The sequence below is a fragment of the Propithecus coquereli genome, unplaced genomic scaffold (assembly GCF_000956105.1).
Source record: "Propithecus coquereli isolate 6110/MARCELLA unplaced genomic scaffold, Pcoq_1.0 Scaffold92, whole genome shotgun sequence".
Taxonomy (NCBI): Eukaryota; Metazoa; Chordata; class Mammalia; order Primates; family Indriidae; genus Propithecus; species Propithecus coquereli.
The window spans coordinates 3079397-3096929 of record NW_012155507.1 but is presented as its reverse complement, the minus strand read 5'-3'; positions in this window follow the sequence as shown (position 1 = coordinate 3096929).

Sequence of the window (17533 nt, the reverse complement as noted above, 5' to 3'; positions counted from 1 at the left end):
AAGCAGTCCAGTTTGCCTAGGGACCAAACAAATTCCACCCTTGCTCAAGCCCTTCTTTAAAGATCTGCTAATTATGGACCCAGGAGCAGCCACTTGATCTGTCTCCAACCCCAATTGATTGCAATCCTGTAAGCAATTCCATTGGCTTGGTGACTCAAAAGGAGAAGATTTTTACCCACTGAAACCAATCTGTGAAGACTGAAAGAGACATTTCCTCCTTCAAATACACAAGTACCAATGCATAGCTAGATGGGTCATGAAGAATTAGAAATATGACATGATAAAAGGAAAAAAATCAACTTCTGTTAACCAACCCCAAAGAAATGAAGAGCTAACTAAATGCCTGAGAAAGAATTAAAAAATAATCATCTTAAAGAAGCCCAATGAAATGGAAGAGAAGACAGACAACTAAATGAAATTGAACAAATGACACATGAAGAAAATGAGAAGTTTAATGAAGAAATTTAAATCATATAAAAGAGCCAAACAGAAATCCTAGAGATGAAAAATATGAGAACAAAACTGAAAAAATCAACAGAAAGTTACAACAGCAGATTTGATCATGCAGAAAACAGAATCAGCAAGCATGACAACAGGTCATTTGAAACTAGCCAGCTGAAAAAACAAAAACAAGAAAGGGTAAATACAGCACACAGACCCTATGGAACACCATTAACTGAACAAATATATGCAATATGGTATTTCTAGAAAGAGAAGAGAGAAAAAAGGGGCAGAAGTAATAATGGCTGAAAACTTTCTAAATCTTGGGAGGAATATGGGCATGCAGATTCATGATACTTGGAGGAACCTAGCAGGATCAACCCAAAGAAAATTATGAGACACATAATAATAAAATGTAGAGGGGAGAAGTTAAATTGAAGAGTTTTTATATGTGATTGAAGTTACATTGTTAACAGCTTTAAATAGAGTGTCATGAATATAAGATGTTTTATGAAAGCCTCATGGTAACCACAAAGAGAAAACCTGTAGTCAGTATAGAAAAGATAAAAGAAAGAAATCAGAACACCCTGCAGAAAACATCAAATTACAATGGATGACAGCAAGAGAGGTAGGTAGTAAGGAACAAAGGAACTGAAAAATACTTACAAAATAATGAACAAAATGACAATAATAAGTCTTTACCTATTAACAATTACTTTAAATATAAATGAATGAAATACTTCAATCAAAAGACATAAAGTGGCTAAATGGATTAAAAAAAACAAGACCCAACTGTATGCTGCCTATCTATCATTTTAGATTTAAGGGTAAACATAGGCTGAAAATAAAGAGATGAAAAAAGGTATTCCATGAAAGTGGTAACCAAAAGACAGCACAGGTACCAATTCTTATATCAGACAGAATAGACTTTCAGTCGAAATCTGTCACAAGAGACAAAGGTCACTAGATAATGATAAAGGAGTCAACTCTCAAGAAGATATAACAATTATTACTATATATACACCCAACATTGGATCACCAAAATATATAAAGCAAATATTAATAGATGTGAGGGAGAGATAGATTGCAATGCAATAACAGTAGGGTACACAATACCTCATTTTAAATAATGGATACATCATCCAGACAAAAAAAAATCAATAGGGAAACATCAAACTTGAACTACACTTCAGACCAAATGAATGTAACAGACATACAGAGAACATTCAACGTAATAGCAGCAGAATTTACATTCTCCTCAAGCATTTGTAGAACATTCTCCAGGATAGATCATATATTGGGCTAAAAAACAAGGCTTAGCAAATTTAAAAAGATTAAAATTCTTAACACAATGGCATGAAAGTAAAAATAAATAACAGGAGGAGAATTGAAAAACACCCAAATATGTGGAAATTAAGCAAGATACTCCTAAACAACTAATGACTCAAAGAAAAAAAAAATCAAAAGAGTAATCACAAAGTAGCTTTTGACAAATGAAAATAGAAACACAACCTGCTAAAATAGTCCTAAGGGGGAAGGATACAGTGGTAAATGTCTACATTAAGAAAAAAGGAGGATTACAAATGAATAACCTAACTTTATACATCAAGGAATGTAAAAAAGAAGATCAAATTAAACCCAAAGGTAGCAAAAGGAAGAAAACAGAGCAGAAATAAAAGGAGTGGAAACTACAGATACAATGGAAAAGATCAACAATACTAAGAGTTGTTTTTTTTCAAAGATAAACAATATTGACAAGCCTTTAGCTAGACTAAGAACAAAAAGAAAGAGAACTCAAATTAATAAAATTATAAATAAAACAGTATATGCCATGTTTTGGGTATCGTTTGTTTGTCCCCACCAAATTCATGTTGAAATTTCATTCCCAATGTGGTGGTGTTGGGAGGTAATGCATTGTAGGAGGTGTTTAGGTTATGGGGGCAGATTCCTCACAAATGACTTGATGCTATTCTTGTGGTAGCGAGTGAGTTCTCACTCTTGTGAGACTGTATTATTAATAGTTCTGGTTCTGGCAGGAATGAATTAGTTCCAGTAAGAGTGGGTTGTTATAAACCCAAGATGCCCCTCATGTGTTCTCTTCACACATGTTCACTGCGCCTTTGATATTTTCCATGTTGTGATGCAGCAGGAAATCCCTCACCAGAAGGCAGAGCCATTCCCTTGAACTTCTCTTAGACTCATGAGCTAAATAAACCTCTTTTTATTTTAATAAATTACACTGTCTCACTTATTCTTTCATAGTAACACAAAATGGATGAAGATAGGAGACATTACAATTCATACTACAGAAATTAAAAAATATAAGAAACTACTATGAGCAATTATACACAAAAAATTGGAAAGCCTTGAAGAAAATGCATAAATTCCTAAAAATATACAACTTACCAAGAATGAATATGAAGAAATGGAAAATCAAAACAGAACAATAATGAATAAGGAGATTGAAGCAGTCATCAAAAACCTCCCAACAAAGAAAAGCCTAGGACCAGATGCCTTCACAGGTAAATTGTAACAAGCATTTAAAAAAGAATTAATGCTAATCCTTTACAAATTCTTCTAAAAAAATTGAAGAGGAAGGAATATGTCCAAATTCATTTTACTTTTATAAGGCCAACATTACCCTTATACCAAAGTCAGATAAAGACACAACAAGAAAATAAAATTGTAAGTCAATAATCCTGATGAAAAAAAATGCAAAAATCTTCAACAAAGTACGAGCAAATTGAGTTCAAAGCACATTAAAGGATCATGCACCTGTTCGAGTAGACTGTATCCCTGTGACCCAAGATGTTTCAACATACACAAATCAATAAATGTGATACACTACTTTAACAGGATTAAGGATAAAAAAAATATGATCATCTCAATAGATTCCCAAAAATCACTTGACAAAATTCAACATCCTTTCATGACAAAAAGTCTCAACAAATTAGGTATAGAAGGGATGTATCCCAACATAGTAAAGGCATAGTAAATACATCATAAGCCCACAGTTAACATTATACTCAATGGTGAAAAGGTGAAAGCTTTTCCTCGAACATCAGGATAAAACAAGGGTGCCCACTGTCATTACTTCTATTCAACGTTAGACAAGAAAAAGAAAGAAACAGCATCCAAATTACAGAGGAAGAACTAAAAATTCCTCTATTTGTATCAGGATAAAACAAGGGTGCCCACTGTCATTACTTCTATTCAACATAAAAAAAAAAAAAAAAAGAAACAGCATCCAAATTACAGAGGAAGAACTAAAAATTCCTCTATTTGTACAAGATATAATCTGATACATAGACAATACTAAGGTCTCTGTCAAAAAAAAAAAAAAAACAAAACTGTTAGAACTAATCAACTTTTAGAAATAATTAATAAGTTTGTAAGATACAAACTCCACATACAAAAATAAGTAGTGTTTCCATATAGTAACAACAAACTATGCAAAAATGAAATTAAGAAAGCAGTCCCATTTATAATAGCAACAAAAAAATAAAGTATTTAGGAATGAATTTAGCCTAGGAAGTGAAAGATCTATATACTGAAAACTATAAGATATTGATGAGAGTAATTGAATAAGACACAGACAAGTTTAAAGATATCTTATCTTATTCATGGATCAGAAGAATATTGTTAAATTGTTTATACTACTGAAAGTGATCTATAGTTTTAATGCAATCACTATCAAAATTTGCAAAAATAGAGAAAACAATCCCAAATCCATATGGAATCACAAAAGACTCCAAAAAGCCAAAGCAATCTTGAGAAAGAAGAATAAAGCTGGAGGCATCATACTTTCTGAATGAAACTATATTACAAAGTTACAGGACTCAAAACAGTATGGTACTAGCATAGAAACGAGCATATAGATCAATGGAACAGATTAGAAAACACAGAAATTAACCCATGGATATTTGTTCAACTAATGTTTGACAAGGGTGCCAAGAATACTCAATAATGAAATGATAATCTCTTCAAAAAATGCTTTTGGTAAAACTGGATGTCCACAAGCAAAAGAATACAGTTGGACCCTTATCTTACACATAAACAAGAAATAACTTGAAATGGATTAAATACCTAAATATAAGACCTGAAATCATAAAAATCATAGAAGAAGACATAGGGGGAAAAGCATCTTAATGTTTTGACCTTGGCGATGATTTTTTGAATATATCATCAAAAGCATAGGCAGCAAAAGCAGATTGAACAAGTGGGACTACATCAAACTACAAAGCATCTGCACAACAAAGGAAACAATTAACAAAATGAAAAGGCAAGCTATGGAATGGATAAAATATTCGTAAACTAAATATTTGATAAGGGGTTAGTATCCAACATTTTTAGAAACTCATACAACTCAATAGTATAAAAATCTCTAAATAATATGAATAAAAGATAGGAAAATGACATGAATAGATATGGTTCCAAAGAAGACATACAAATGCCCAGCAGGTATATATGAAAATGTCCTCAATGTCACTAATCATCAGGGAAATGCAAAGCACAAACACAGTAAGACATCATTTCACACCTGTTAGGATGGTTATTATCAAAAAGACAAGAGATAACAATTGCTGGTGAGGGTGTGGAGAAAAAGGAACCCTGGTAGTCTGTTAGTGGGGGTGTAAATTGGTACAGCCATAATGGAAAACAGAATGAAGTTTCCTCAAGAAGTTAAAAAAGGAACTACCATATGACCCAGCAATCCCATTTGTGGGTATATATCCAGAGGAAATGAAATCAATATATTAAAGAGATATCTGAACTCCCACTGTTATTGCAGCATTATTCACAATAGGCAAGATATGGAAACAATCTCAGTGTCCATGGACAGAAGAATGAATAAAGAAAATGTAGTATATATATGCAATGGAAAATTATTCTTCCATATAAAAAGAAACTCTGTCACTTTTGAAAACATTGATGAACCTGAAAGACATGGTAAGTGAAACAAGGTAAGCAGAAAGACAGATACTATATGATCTCACTCATATGTGGAATCTGAAAACATCAAACTCATAGAAGCAGACAGTAGAAGGATGGTTATGGGGGCTGAGGATTGAGGGGAAATGAAAAGATTTTGGTCAAAGGGTATAATCTTTCAGTCACAAGATAAATAAATTCTGGGGATCTAATATACAGCACAGTGACTATAATTATCAATATTGCATTGTACACTTGAAACTTACTAAGAGAGTAATCTTAAATGTTCTCACCTCCCACCCCCCATCCCCCCACACAAATAACTATGTGAGGTGACAGATGCATTAATTAATTTGATTGTGGTATCATTTTACAATATTCACATATATCAAATTATTTCATTGCACATGGTAAATATATACAATTTTTGTTTTCAATTATACCTCAATAAAGCTGGAAAAAATAAAATAAATATCTCAGGGAAACACCCCAAATATCCATAATTAGGAGACTGGCTAAAAATCTTTTTGTGTTCACACAATGGCATACTATTCACTAATGAAAAGGAACAAAGTACTGATACACACAACAAGGAAGAATTTCACTGATATTATGCTAAGATAAAGAAGCTGGACATTAAAAGAGCATATTGTATGATTTATTTATGTTAAGTTGTAGAGGGGACAAGACTAATCTATGGTGAAAAAAAGAAAAACTGTTACCTGTGTTTTGTGGGTGAGAATTGACTGGGAAGGGGCATGAGGGAAATTTCTGATGTGAAGGAAATGTTCCACGTCTTTGTCATAGTATGAGTTATGTGGGTGTAAACATTTGTCAACATTCATTGCATTCTTTGACCAACACCTTTCCAACCCCTCCACCCAACCATCTCAGCCCTGGTAACCACATTCTACTCCGTACTTCCGTGAGATCAACTATTCTCACTCACATATGAGTAAGATTATGCAGTCTTTGCATTGTACACTTAGAATTTTTGCATTTAACTGTAATTAATTTTTCTCTAAGATGATAGACCTATAAACAAAATAAATGAATGAATGGATGGACAAATGAAAGCTACTTTTAGTTTTAAAAAATGTGTACCTTATGGGCAAGCATGGCGGCTCATGCTTGTAATCCTAGCACTTTGGGAGGCTGAGGTAGGAGGATCAACTTAAAGCCAGGAATTCAAGACCAGCCTGAGCAACAGCGAGACCCCATCTCTACCAAAAATTAGCCAGGCGTGGTGGCATGTGCCTGTAGTCCCAGCTACCAGGAAGGCTGAGGCAAGAGAATTGCTTGAGCCCAGGAGCTTGAATTTGCAGTGAGCTACGATGATGCCACTGCATTCTAGCCTAGGCAACAGAGCAAGACCCTGTCTCAAAAAAAAGTGTACCTTTTGACCCCCAAATTCCATTTATAACAAAGTGCTCTAAGTAGATAAGCTGATCATTGTTCAGACATGCATCTATCTATCATATTTTACTTTTTAAGGGTTTTTTTACACATTCTAAAATTTAGAACAATTTGAAAGTCCTTCATTTGGGGATCATTTGGATAAAATGTGATATGGCAATATAATGGAAAAGTATATAGCCATTGAAAACTAAGTTGTAGATCAATGTTTATTAGCATGAAAAAATATCCATGGCATTTTCAGTGAAAATAAGTATATGAGAAAACAGTAAACATAGTATGACTCATTATATATAAACATTACTTGTGTTTAGGCAAGTAATAGATATGTAAAATAATATATTGATGCAAAGATAGACACAAAAGAGTTAACACTGTGTTTCTAGGAGTTAGAATTCCAAGTAAATTTTACTTTTCTATGTGTACTTTTTATATATATTAATTTTTATAATGTGAATATATTATTTATATAAACAGAGAAAAGATAAACCTATTTTTATTTTGGAAAATAAAGTATAAGTTTTCTTTAAAAAACAATTTCTTTTAAAATTAATGTGAAAAAAATACCTAATTTATTCTCCCAAGTAATTAAACTCCACTAGGAAATAATTAAATATGTAGAAAAAGAGACTAACAATTTATGTATACTTTCATTAATTTTTGATCGGTAACAAGATTGTTTTTCATTTGTAGCATTAATAAACACTTTTCAAAATATACACAGAAAATAAGTTATTTTAATTAACTTGTCTTTTCATGATGTGTGTGTACATGTGTGTATAATCTTGGTTTTAAATAGTATTTTCTTGTACTCAATATACATATACAGAAGGCAGATGGTTGTCAAAGAGACAAGATAAGAAGAGATGTGTTTGTCTACTTTGCAGAAGTGAGGATTTCTAATTAATTTTGCTTTCACTTTACAGACATCATTTGAGGTAAGCTATCAACTTTCTAACTGGCAGGATAGCTGATGAAAATTCAACTAACATTTTCTACTTTTTTGGCATTCTCACAAGTTGCTTGATGTTATAATAAGCAGGAAAAAAGTTTAAGGGTTGATTAAATTCTTATTAGTGAAAATGTGCAATGCACATCCTCAAGAGCCTTTTGTTGTAATACAAGGAAGTTTATTCCAAACTCTTTTATTCCAATGTGCTTAAGGTTAATGAATAATAGGAATTGTAAGTTTTGAATAGAGGTAGAGATACTATATAATATCATAAAAATCACTATTTTTAACAAAATATATGCATAATTTCCATAGAGAATATGTAATAATTGAAAAATGAATGTTCTTTAGCCTATTTAGAGAAACCTAATCTTACTCTTATATACATGCAAATGCATCCACAGGTTTCAATAGGCATTTGAGCATGTACAACAGTACAAAAAATCCACTTCATTTACAAACAGCCCTAAGCATGTTATGTAGCTTGTAGAATGTCTCTTCAAAATGTCCAACATTTTGGGGGGTACTTACAAGGAGTAACTGTTTCTTTTTTTTTCTTTTATTTCAGCATATTATGGGGGTACAGATGTTTAGGTTACGTGTGGTTGCCCTTGGTTCCCCCCCCAAGTCCGTGTTTCAAATATGTCCATCCTTCGGGTAGTGCGCATTGCACTCCTTGTGTATGCAAATACCCGTCCCCTCCTCCCTCCTCCCCCCTCCTCCCGCCGCCCTCCCCCTTCCCCAGCATCCAATAGATGTTGTTCTGATATGTGCATTTATGTGTTGATTAGTTAATACCAATTTGATGCTGAGTACAAATGGATCCCGTTCTTCTGCTCTTGTGGTGCCCCACTTTCAATAATGGGCTTAAGTTTAATCCAGGAAAGTGTAAGAGGTGCTAGATCACTGTCGTTTCTTATGATTGAGTAATATTCCATTGTAAACATATACCAAATTTTGATAATCCACTCATGGATTGACGGGCACTTGGGCTGTTTCCACATTCTTGCAATAGTGAATTGTGCTGCCATAAACATTCGGGTGCAGATGTCCTTATCGTAGAATGTTTTGTGCTCTTTTGGGTAGATGCCTAATAGTGCTATTGCTGGATCGAATGGTATTTCTATTTTTAGCTCTCTGAGGTATCTCCAAATTCTTTTCCACAGAGGTTGCACTAATTTGCAGTCCCACCAGCAGTGTAAAAGTGTTCCTGTCTCTCCACATCCTTGCCAACATTTGTTGTTTTGTGTTTTTTTGATAGAGGCCAATCTCACCGGGGTTAGGTGATACCTCATTGTGGTTTTGATTTGCATTTCTCTAATGATTAGAGATGTTGAGCATTTTTTTATATGTTTGCTGGCCATTATTCTGTCTTCTTTTGAAAAGCTTCTGTTCATTTCGCTTGCCCATTTGTTGATGGGGTTGTTTGAAATAAGTGGTTTCTTTTTTAATTTTTAAAAATTTTATATGTGAGATATATATGTATATATACTCCTGGGCTCAAGCGAGCCTCCCACTTCAGCTTCCTCAGTAGCTGGAATTATGGGCATGCACCACTGCACCTAGCTAGGAGTAGCCATTTCTTACAGTGGCTGAGAAAATCCAAGAATCTTTTCCCCAGTCAAATTAAGTTAAACATCTTAATTTTCCAAACTAAAAATTGATTTATTGTTGTTGAATTGTTTTTCAGATTATAAAAGTCATAGCTTGAGTCCCTGAGAAATAAATTCTGAGATACAAATGATATATTGAAAAGTGCTCTCAGAAATATCATCTGGCAGTGAGTAAAGAAAGAAAGTTAGACACAGGCAGGATTTGAACTGTTCTGAAGTCACACCAGAGTCCTCAGCTTAAATCACAGGAGGCTATGGAGCTGGAATGGTATTAACAAGTATCCCAAATGGAGAAATAATTGCCCAGTCTTTGTAACCCCTTTATCAACGAGTCATTGACTCCAAGAAGCTCCCAGGGAATGAATGTAACCTTGAGCATAGTAAGTCCTTTAGGATGACCAAAATTCCTGGTGAAAAATTAAGCTGTAAGTCCTCATCTGCCAACATTTCTAGCAGCTGGGTGAATGAATGCCACAGTTATGAATGAATGTTTCATCCAGGATCCACTACAACTATTAAAAAATATACATGATAGCAGACATTGTAAAGAAAAGGGAAAATCTCCCATATACCCATAGACCAACTATAAGTGAAGTTAAACTTTTATTTTTGTCTTTTGTATATCACTCAGGCCTACAACCCCATAAGTCATTCTTGAGCGCACCCTTTCCCTCTCCCTCACTCCCGTATCCAATCAGCTAGCAGCTCTTGACAGTTTTATACACTAAACATTTCTTATAAACACCGTTCTTCCAATTTCATTCCCATTTCCATGGCCCTAATTCACGCTCTCATCATCTCTTACTTCATTTATGACATTTGCAGTTTTACTGATTCCCCAGCTCTTTGGCTGTTATTTTACTCCTCCTTACCTTAGGCCTATAGCCAGACCTATTTTTCCCAACATGCATCACAATGTTTTATGATTTAATTAGTTTGCTTTATCATATTCCCTTACCCAGAAATATTATTTCTGTGCCTAACATTTCAGTGTCCTCTACCAAAGACATGCAAATCCCCAACAACTTCCTTCTCTATACTTTGGCTTAGTGATTGGCCTTTTTAACCCCTCCACACTTTTGCAGACTCACCTTCCCTTTACAATGCCCCTTTACAATAATGGAATTATTGCAGATTGAAAGAGATTAAAGAAAATTACATCTTCAATTCAATGAGTAATTCTGATTTGGATCCTTTATCTATGAAGAACATTATTAAAACAACTGATGATATTTGAAGGGATACATAGGTAAGTTATAATCAATCTATGCATGTGCATTGATTTTGGTGGCTGTACTGTGCTTATATAATAGAGGGCCTTTGTAGGAAATATGTATCAAAAAGTATTCCTGTGTAATATGGCAGCAATGTGTTCTCAATTGGATTCAGGAAAAAAAAGTTATTTATGTTTCGTCTGCAACATTTTTGTAAGTTTAAAATCATTCTAAAAATAAGAATATTTACAATAGAATTATGGATCACTCATTTAATGATGAGTACTTATCTAGTGCCTGAAAGTATCTGGATTTACTCCCTTTCTAATTTTTAGTAACCTTGCTGAATAAAATATTCTGTCTTTTCAACTTCTTTTGAGAAGTTTTTCCCCCAAATATTTACACATATTCAGGTCTTTCTAATCTTAAATAAATGTGCAACCAAACAACACTTTTTTGACTCCATATATACCTTATTGTTTGTATATTTCACAGCTAATCTTCTTGAAAGATTAATTTACTCACTTTTCCCACTTTTTTCCTCAAACGATTTCAAATTGGCTTGCCATCCTACCATTACATTGAAACAAGTTTTTTTGATAAAAGTAGCCAGTGACCTTTCAGATGCCAAATTCAATAGTGGCTGTCCTATTCAAAACTACCCTTGGTGCTGTAAGTACAGTGATATTTCCAATACTCAAATATGATCATATTAATCTGTTATTTAATGATACTCCATAGCACCAAAAATAAAGTCCAAACTATTGTGCATGGCACAGAGGGCACTTCAAGATCTGGCACCTGCCTACTTCTCCAGTTTCATCTCTTGTTTTATCCCTCCTTTCCAATCGGTCCTGCTGAGATTCAAACAGTTTATTCTATCTCTCCAGTCTCAGCACTGTTCTCATTCACTGCTATATATGAGGTGTTAAGTAAATATTTAATTAATGCTTACTATGTGCCCAGAACTGTCTCAGTTGTTGAGGAAAATTCAAAGAAATATTCAAATTAATGCTTATTTGGAACCTAATTTAATTAGTGATCATTTCCAAGTAAAAATATGTGGAAAAATTTTCCTAATTTCATCAAGTTTATTATGGCAAAAATGACATTTTTAAAGAGAAAATAATATTTTAACATGGAAATGACTAATAAACTCATGCAGTTATTACATAAAATTAATCGACTCATATGATGAGAACCTACTATGTATACTGTAATAAACAGCTATAAACAAAATACCTTGTAAGTAGTTAATATAAATGTAGTTACTCATACACAGCACTCTTTTAAATGAGAATTTGAAACTTCTGGTATAGGAAAGAATTTTCTGCTTCTCTTTTTAAGAAAATATTCCCCAAATAAAAAGAGAAAAAACAGCAACAATAATAATGGTCAGAAACACAATCTTCAGTGAAACTAGAAGTATTAGCCATGAACCACATTAATAATAATATAGATAGAATATTAAAGCCAGCTGTAGAGGGCGAGGAAAAATATAAGCACCAGCATTGGGTGAGAAATTGGGAGAAACTAATCTAAAGCAATTTCCCACAGAACCCCACGAAAGCTCAAGCTTTAGAGTTCCAAGTACCTCAGAATGTATGAGTAATGCTGTGAGGCCAAAAAGTAAGGACATTATTTGCAAGTTTGTCAAAGGATTTAGATTTCTAACATATTCAGGTTTTTTTTCTTATATTTTTCAATGCCAGATAACTATACCTCTCTATCTCCACTCCACCCCATGACAGATAAAAATCATTATCTGGTATGGATGAGATACCATATGGGAAAAAGGGAATAAAATCAAAATCTTCATACTGAAAGATGGGTTTCTCAGTTTTTACCTTATCAAGCTTCACAGTGCCACAAGCCAGGTTAATACATGTGCAGGCGGATAGTAGAAGACTGTTTTTTGTAGATACTGAACCACTGCTAAAAAAGTCTATCATCAGTACCATTTAAGGGTCCCAAAGTGGAAAAGCTACATGACCAGATGATTGTCATAGCAAACCCCATGATACAGCGAAACACAAAAGCTTATTAGAGATCATTTTTAGGCAAGAATTGACAACCAAATATGCCAGACATTTCCAGAAAGCCTCTAGCATGAGAGAAAGAAACCAAAGCAAAGGAGGAGGAAAAAAGAAAAACCCAAGAAAAATTTCAGACAACTTAAGGAGGAGAAAAATAATTCATGAAACTATATTTAACATATTTTGTGGCGTAACAAATACTACACCCATAAGACAAGAACAGGTTAGTTCAAAAAAGAAGCATACAACAACGAGCATTGACTTTTGGAAATTAATGCCATGATAATTGAAATAAAACATCCAACAGAATCATTTAAAGATAAAAATAGTAAACTATTCCAAAAGTAGAATAAAAACAAAAGTTTTGGGCAATTGAAGTGAACACATAATAAAATTATTTATTTTAGGACCAATTCATGAATAATTGGAATTCAAGAAAGAAATAACCAAGAAATTGTGGGGAAACAATTATTTCAAAGTAAACAAGAACATTTCTCAAAAGTGGAAGACATTAACATCCAGATCTCAGATTGAAAGAGCCAACTGAGTGCATAGCACTCAAAAATGCAGGCATGCACAAAAATCACATCATTATGAAATTTCGGTACGCCAGGCATTCTGTAAAAATCCTAAAAGCTTGGGGGAAAGTGTAGGTCATTTAAAAAGAGCTTGGCTGTGCAAAAGCTTTTTAATTTGATCAGATCCCATTTATTTATATTTGTTGCTGCTGTGATTGCTTTGGAGGTCTTGTTCAAAAATTCTTTGCCTAGGTCAATGTCTGAAGGGTCTTCCCAACAACTTCCTCTAGAATTCTTAAGGTTTCATGTGTTAGGTATAAGTCTGTTATCCATCTTGAATAGATTTGTGAGAGGTGAGGGGTGGGGATCCAGTTTCAATCTTCTGCATGTAGCTATCCAGTTTTCCCAGCACCATTTATTGAATAAGGATTCTTTTCCCCAGTATATATTTTTGTCTTTTTTGTCAAAGATTAGATGCCAGTATGTGGATGGTTTCATATCTGGATTCTCAGTCCTGTTCCAAAGGTCTATGTCTCTGTTCTTGTGCCAGTACCATGCTATTCGAATTACTATAGCCTTGTAGTACAGCTGGAAGTCTGGTAGACTGATACCGCCGAGTTTGTTCTTTTTACTTAGGAAACTATCATTAGAGCGAATAGACAGCCTACAGAATGGGAGAAAATATTTGCTCCCTATACATCCAATACAGGGCTGATAACAAGAATCTATCTAGAAATTTAAAAAATCAACAAGAAAAAAAATCAAACAACCCCATCAATAAATGTGCAAAGGAAATGAACAGAAACTTTTCAAAAGAAGACAGAATAATGGCTAGGAAACATATAAAAAATGCTCAACATCTCTAATCATTAGAGAAATGCAAATCAAAACCACAATGAGGGAGCAGCCAAGATGGCGGACAAGAAAAGCTGCCAGTCAGAATGTCTCTGCAAAAAAGACGAATTTTAGAAGAAAGAGAAAAAAATAAGCTAGCAGAGAAACATACATCGGGTGAGGGTCGGAAGGAAGGGTGCCTGAAACTACAGGAGACTCCACAGGAAGACATTGTGGAGGAGAACTGGAAGGAGAAAGGTCCCGAGAGGTTTGGAGACCAGCAACAAGGATAGGTGGAGTGGTTAACTTCCCCTCCCTTGCATTTCGGACTGCTGGTGGGCTCCTGAGCGATTGGAAAGACCTGCCGACACGAGCCCAGAGACTGCTGCCACCAGTGAGCAGTGGCCTCTTGCGGACACAGCGCCGGGCTCCTACGCCCCTCAGGGCACCTCCCCGGGTGCAGACCCGAGACTATCAGCAGACTCCATAGTGCTCCATTCTCTCCTCCCTCCTCCCTACCCGTAGGTGCCCAGAGAGACAATTTAGCCATCACACAGAGGCATCTCCAAGGAACGGGACCTTTCCTTTTGGGGCCCTACAGCAGACTGAGGGGTACTCACTCAGACTGCGAGTTCCCTACCCGCCAGCCCTCCCAGGTGCTACTTGCCTGGGGACTCCAGGAGACTGGGGCAAATCCCGAGGTGGAGTGAAATCGATCCAGCTTGGGCACCCTGTAGGTGATTCAAGACCAGCACCCCTCCCCCTGACAGGGTCAGGGATTGATCTCCAGGGTCCAGGGGAAAGGCCTGCAGACCAGACCCCGTACATCCAGGTCAGGATCGCACTTCCCCGGGACACAGAAGAGAGATCGGCAAAAGAGTCTACTGAGGAGCGTGTGCCTTTAGGGGCGGATCAGCATGCCGGAGCGGCAACCCTCCCCGCAAAAGAGGGCTGTTCACCCAGCTCAGTCTATGATCCTGGATAGGGAACCTCCCGGCCCACGTCACAGCCAGGGGAGATACATCGGCCTGAGGCCCCTCTTGCTGGCAGAGGCCTGGGAGAGGCCACGGAGAGGGGGAGATTGGAGGGGAGCGAGACCTGCTCCAGAGTGTGGGGCGTGGACAGCCCCAGCCCCCAAGCCCAGACTTTCAGCTGAGTGGACCCATTTCAGCCCCTCCCAGAAGCTATGCACAGAAACAAAGAATAGACCTTTGACCCTGCTAACAGCAGTTGTGGAGCATGAGGGAAGGCTTACCCAACCCAGCCCCACCCAGGCTCACTCCTCCCACTGAGGTGGAGAATAAGGACACACCTGGAAATCCCAGGGCCCCACTGGGCACCCGAGGCACAAGAGGGACTCTCTAGAGGAATAAGAGCTAGCTACAGGACCCCAAAACAGCACTGCAGCTCGCTCCTCCCTGCAAATGCCACGTACTGACAGTTAGGTCATCCTGCACACCCTTTTACTGCATCTACTGATTAATGATAAAGAGTGTGGTTGAATCTCACCCAAAAACACCACGTACTGGCTCAGAGACTAAACAGGGTGTGTCATTATCCAAACGAAAATCTAAAGGCAAGAAGGAACAAGTGATCCAGATGGGAAGGAACAAGCGAAAGAACTCTGGAAGTATGAAGACTGAAACAGAAAGCACACTCCCAAAAAAGAACAAAAGCTCCCCAGCAATGGACATTAACCAAACTCAGAACATTAAAATGACAAAAGAAGAATTTCAAACATGGATTGTAAGAAAAATGAATGATATGCTAGAAAAAATGGATAACCAACACAAAGAAACCACAAAAAAAAAATCCAGGACTTGGAAGAAAATTCACTAAAGAAATTGAAATATTAAAGAAAAATCAAACCGATCTCCTAGAAATAAAGGACTTATATAGGGAACTACAAAACACCGTGGAAAGCCTAAAGAACATGGTAGATCAAATAGAAGAAAGAATCTCAGAGATTGAAGACAACTCCTTCCAATTAAATAAGTTAGTCACAGAAATTGAGCAGAAAATTAAAGGAAAAGAAATAATCCTACAAGAAAAGTAGGATTATGTGAAAAAACCGAACCTGACGGTCATAGGGGTTCCGGAAGGTGAAGAGGAAAACACTCAAGGACTGGATAAGCTATTTGAAGAATTAATAGAGGAGAATTTTCCAGGCCTTGCTAAAAATCTACATATACAGGTACAAAAAGCTCAACGGACCCCAGGGAGACACAATGTAAATAGGAAGACACCACGTCACGCAGTCATCAGATTGACCAAAATAGCCACTAAAGGGGCCCTTCTTCAAGCTGTAAGGCGAAAGAAACAAGTAACATACAAAGGAAAGCCCATCAGAATAACTCCAGATTTCTCAACTGAAACCATACAAGCAGGAAGAGACAGAGGCCCCATTCTCACTCTTCTGAAACAGAATAATGCCCAGGCTAGAATCTTGTACCCTGCAAAACTAAGTTTCATGTGTGAAGGAGAAATAAAGACATTCTCAGATAAGCAAAGACTGAGGGAATTCACCAAGACAAGACCAACTCTCCAAGAAGTACTCAAAACAGAATTACACAAGGGTCAGCACGATAAACACTCTGGAATATGAAAACACTCAAAAGTTAAAGATCAAAGGCTAGATTCCATATTGGCTCAAGAGAGAAAACAAAGCAACAAAATGCAACACAAGAGAATGAACAGTAATTCACTCCACTTATCGGTTGTCTCAATAAATGTCAATGGTTTGAACTACCCTCTCAAAGAACATAGACTGGCCGAATGGGTAAAAACAAAACAAGCCAAGCATCTGCTATCTCCAGGAAACGCATCTAACCTGCAAGGATGCATTTATACTCAAAGTAAAGGGTTGGAAATCAATGTTTCAAGCAAATGAAAGCCAAAGGAAGGCTGGTGTGGCAGTTTTGATCTCAGATAACTTGGTTTTTAAATCAACAAAAGTAATGAAAGTCAAAGGAGGTCACTATATAATGGTGAAGGGTACAGTTCAAGAAGACATAACAATTTTAAATATGTATGCACCCAACTTAGGTGCACCCAGATTCATAAAGCAAACTCTACTTGATCTAAACAAATTGTTAGACAGCAACACCATAATAGTTGGAGGCTTCAACACCCCACTGACAGCACAGTACAGATCTTCCAAGCAGAAAATTGACAAAGAAATAATGGACTTAAACAGAACTCTAGAACAAATGGGCTTGAATGACATTTACTGGACATTCTACACAAAAACCACTGAATACATGTTCTTATGATCAGCTCATGGGACATTCTCTAAGATTGACAATATTCTAAGGCACAAAGCATGTCTCAAGAAATTTAAAAAAAATAGAAATCATACCATGCATCTTCTCAGATCACAGTGGAATAAAAACAGAAATCAATCCCAATAGAAACTCTCATCTCCACACAAAGTCATGGAAATTAAACAACTTTCTGCTGAACGATTCCTCCATAAATGAGGAAGTAAAGATGGAAATCAAAAGATTCTTTGAACTAAATGACAAAGGTGACACAAGTTATCAAAATCTGTGGGACACAGCCAAAGCAATCCTGAGAG